This window comes from Hippocampus bargibanti, linkage group LG10, assembly GCF_051943395.1.
Source record: "Hippocampus bargibanti isolate YZ-2025 linkage group LG10, ASM5194339v1, whole genome shotgun sequence".
In the NCBI taxonomy this organism is placed as follows: domain Eukaryota; kingdom Metazoa; phylum Chordata; class Actinopteri; order Syngnathiformes; family Syngnathidae; genus Hippocampus; species Hippocampus bargibanti.
Genome location: NC_142743.1, coordinates 5,134 through 10,000, shown reverse-complemented (window position 1 = coordinate 10,000; position 4,867 = coordinate 5,134). Strand labels below are relative to the sequence as shown.

At 49.1% G+C, this 4,867-nt stretch overlaps 1 pseudogene; it reads left to right on the top strand.

Moving 5' to 3' along the window:
- Nucleotides 1-336: 336 nt before the first annotated feature.
- Nucleotides 337-2,577, top strand: LOC148891994 (uncharacterized; annotated as a pseudogene).
- Nucleotides 2,578-4,867: the final 2,290 nt, after the last annotated feature.

The following is a 4,867-nucleotide window of genomic DNA, read 5'->3' as shown; positions in this document are numbered from 1 at the left end:
GAAGATAGAAATTGCGTGGCTCAATTTCTATGGCAACGATTACCATCAAGTGAGGATAAGCAAAGGTGGAGGAACAAGGCATGTCATCCTTGAAAAAACAGCAACTGTCTCTCAGATTTTGGAGCTGGGAAAAGGGCTATTTTTCCCAGATGAAAGCTCAACCAAAGTACCTGTTGAAGACTTTACTTTTGAGGTCTGTGATTTCAAAAGAAACCACATTGCTTTAGATGAAATTGGCAGACTCTATGAAAAAAAACAAATTGAAACTCTTAAGATTTTACATTGGCACAAAAGAAAATACTCCAACATCTCATTTGGATGAATGCAGTCACCAACATGGTGGGAGAAAGTGCACAATTGATTGAAGGTGGATCTCATCATGACGCAAACGATGGACACTCGTCTGACAGTGACACGGAAGAACAGGTTTGTACCACTTGGTGATATTTTTATATTGGATAAAAGTAAAACAGCAGTGAAGTAGTTTTGCTCTTTAAAAAAACTGAAAACCTGTGTCCTAGCTATGAATATGTTTGCTCAAAATTGTATTTGAGGGATAATTCACAACAATCTAATCGTGTTTCTGAAGTAGAATCCTAAAATGTATTTTTTGTACAACACAGAATCAAAACATAATGTTTACCATTACATGACTTTCAATTTCTACAGATAATTATTTTGTGAGTTTTCATTATATTATATATTGTTGCAGACACTCCAATTGCAAGCAAGGTTCAAAAAGCAAAGACGAATGACTGAGACTGGAACAGCAGACGGGGCAGGAGAAGCCCAACCGTCTCATTCAACTCCAACAGCAAATAATGACATTGACATTGGCAAAGGGCAGGACACCAACACAAATGAATAGGATACCATTTAGATTGACCTCCCAAATTCCACAGATTTCTCTGATGGTTGCTTAAAAATCATTGACCTGGACAGACCAGTTCCCGATGCCCAGCCTCAAATGGAGCTGGGGTGCATCTCTCATGAGGTCTGTGAAGAAGAAGATACCGTTGGATGGGATCCAGATGACAGTCTTGGAAGAGATCAGGATGAGACTGCAGTAATCATTCGGGTAAGGTAGAAATAATAACCCAGGTGTTGAGATACATATTTGAAATAGTGAAATATTCAGTTAATTAATATCAGTATATAGTTGTACTTGTCTGTTTCTGAAATATTGTTGGTTGTTTCCATTTTGACATTTCTGAAAATCGGTATGGAGTTACTATAATTTTCACATTATGTTTTTTTTTAATTTTCGAGGGGATGTAGACAGGTAAATACAGAGATGTAAAATGCCCATTTGCAAAGGCTTCCAATGTCCTGTATATAACAATCTTCAATCAGGGTGATACATTTTTCATTTAATACATTGTTAATTGAGATGAATGTAGGAAATGAACAGGCTTCACAACTTCTCTTGCCTGCTGTTAATAACCTGGCTTCACAGATTGTCCAATCTCTACAAGAGGAGGGAGCTCAGATTTTAGAGGGAAGGTCTCATTGTGAAGAAACTGATTTCTCTCAACTACTTCATGATTTTACACGTGTTAAGTTATATAGGAAGAGTCTTTTGTCATGACTTTGTTACTTCTGGGTTGAGTGAACGCTGCCGCGTGTGGTTGCCGCTGCTTACCCGCAGAAAAAATATCCTGTGACTGTAAAGTGTCCTTGAGAGTTTTGAAAGGCGCTTAGAAATGAAATGTATTATTATTATTATTATTATGATTACGCACTTTGAGTGTACATTCTCTGAGTCTTGGATGCGGGGATGTTAAAAAACATGCAGTATCATTCTGCTCTTCGCACAAATATGGTTGGAGTTCATTTCCTATTTCAGCTCTGCCACCTTTTTAATATTTTTTGAATATTCACAGGAAAACAGAGCATGTTGTTTACCGGAAGACTTTCTCTCAATTTCACATCAGCAATCCCCTTCAACCTCACCAAACAATCAAGGAGATCAGAGGACAATGTGGCATACCTCCATTCGTAGGGTAAAAGTTGTTGATGATCTTTTGTCTGTGTTTATGGACAGCAGTATAATGGAATTTAATTTAAAGTGAAAGTTTGTCAATGAAAATGCTATTGATGACGCTGGTGTCTCAAGGGAGGGTTACACTACATTTTGGGAGCAGTTTCTTGAACAATGTGAAGGGGAAATGGAGCGGGTTCCAAGGCTGAGGCCAGATTTTAGTGAGGCTGAATGGCAAGCGGTTGGGCGAATCTGGTTGAAAGGATTGTCAGACGTCAGACCATGGAGTCATGCCAGTGAGTCTGTCAAAGGCTTTGATATTAGCCTGCATCGATGGCATAGACGCAGTTGACACTGATATCCTAAATTTGTCATTCCTTAACTACCTTCCCCCTATTGAGAGGTCGGCAGTTGAGAAGGGCCTCCAGGGCATAATGGAGGAAAGCGATGAAGAGGACTTGATGTTTTTACAAGGATGGATTCCCATCACCTCCCGCCAAAGAACATCTTACAGTCTTCCATTGAAACAATGGCTCATAAAGCCCTTGTCCAGGGGCCGAAATATGTACTATATTGTTTTGCAGCAATATTGGGAGGTTTGCAACACACATTATTATAAAAAAAGTGTCATGAGCCAGTTGACAGCTGGGCGGGGCCTCCGCTCCCGCCGTTCGCCAGCTGCTGTCAATTTCCTCCTCATTGACTGTGGACATTTAAACCCGACGCTGGCACTCACCCAGCGTCGGAAGATACTTCGCCTCGTGCCATGCCAGTACTTGGAACTTGTAGCCAATACATAATTTGCTTCGCCCGAGGAATGATCTTAGCCACGAACGCGTTTGTTTGTTGCACCGCGTCGTAGGTTATTTTGCACCCCCGTGTGCCATTTTATGTTTCTTAGTTAGTGTGGTTGGGTGGATTGCCGCCACTCACCCACTAGCATTGTCAGTTTGTCATTTTTTTGGTTTTGTCTCACGAACTTTTTACCGGGTCCGCGTCTTTTCGGACCCGCGCTTTATGTTAATAAATCCATTGCCGGTACCTACGCCTCTGTCCTGCTTAGCGATCCACCGCCAATCCCACACGTTCCTGCTCGCCAGCTGCCACTGTCGCCGCCGGAACATGACAGAATCTTCCGACCAACATGGATCCTGCGGACAGTAACCGAATCTTCTCCGTCCTCGCTCAGCAGGCGGAGCAGCTCGGTCAAGTGGTGCCCGCCATCGCGGAGATCCGCCGCGACATCACCCGATTAGCCCAACGGGTAGACAGACTTGAGACCAGCGGCGCCTTCGCCGCGGGGGCCGTCCCTCCCCAAACTTTGAGCCGCGAACCCAACATCCCACACCCCGCCCGTTACGGAGGGGAGCCCGGACGCTGTGCGCAATTCCTGCTGCAGTGCTCCATAGTTTTCGACCAGCAACCCTCCGTATACACCACTGACGCGGCCAAAGTGTCTTACGTTACCAGCCTGCTTGCCGGACCCGCAGCCGCTTGGGCGTTGGCCGTCTGGGAATCTCGGCCGGAGCTCCGAGCCTCCTTCCCGGACTTCATCGCTGAGTTACGGCAGGTGTTCCATCACCCGGTGAGTGGGCAGGCAGCGGAGTCCCAGCTGTGGATCTGCCAGCAGGGCAACCGATCGGCGGCGGAATATTCCGTCGCCTTCCGCGTCCTAGCTGCCGCCAGCGGGTATGACGACCGCGCCCTGCGAAGGATGTTTCGGCGCGGGCTCAGCGCTGCGTTGAAGGACGAACTGGCTACCCGTGACGAGTGCTCCAGCCTTCGCGAGCTGATCTCCCTCACGCTGCAGCTGGACAACCGGATGCGAGACAGGGCCCGGGAGCGTGCTGCCCAGGCTAATCTCGAGCCGCCAGCAGGGACCCGAGGGGGTGCCCGGACCTTTCCGCGTGGGGGGCACGTGGCCGTGGAGCCGATGGAGATGGGGGGGCGAAAGGGCCGCTGCGCGGGCGCCGGAGCGACGCAACACCGGCCGGGCATGCCAGCTCTGTGACAAGTTGGGTCACCGAGCCCCGGTCTGTCCCAGTTGGGGGCTTCCCGGAAAGACCCCCAGTGACTGTAAGTTACCCCGTCCACACAAACAACGGGTTTCCTTAAGTTCCGCGGGGGGAGTTCACGTCGCGGAGACTGGAGCTGGATGCCGTAATACGCGGTCCCACCAGGACAATGTCCGTTCGGGCCTTAGTGGACTCGGGGGCCGACGGCTGTTTTATAGACCCGCGCGTCGTGTCGGCGTTGGGTTGTCGGGTTGTTCAGCTGGGGGCGAGTCGGAGCGTACTCGATCTCGACGGTCGGTTACTCGCCGAGGTTACGCAAGAAACTGCGCCGCTTCGACTCGTACTCTCGGGCAATCACGTGGAATACCGGCGGTTTTTCGTGATGCATTCACGTTCGGTTCCCATCGTGCTCGGGTTACCTTGGCTGGGGACCCACAATCCGGCCATTTCGTGGGACGGACCTACCATTCAGGGGTGGAGCCCCCTCTGCTACGCTCACTGCCTCCGGTCGGCCGCTGGCGGGTCGGCACCATCTCACAGCTACCCTAGGGAGGAGATTAGCTTAGAGGGGGTACCGCCCTGTTACCACGACCTACGACAGGCGTTCAGCAAGGACCGCGCCCTGTCCTTACCACCGCACCGTCCCTACGATTGAGCCATTGACCTCCAGCCCAACGCTCAGTTTCCCAGTTCTCGTCTGTACAACGTCTCCCAACCCGAACAACAGGCTCTCTGGGACTACATTAACTCTTCGCTCGCGGCCGGGCTCATTCGGCCATCACGGTCACCCTTGGGAGCGGGGTTCTTTTTTATCGCCAAGAAGGATAAATCGTTGCGTCCGTGCGTGGATTATCGGGGACTCAACGAAATA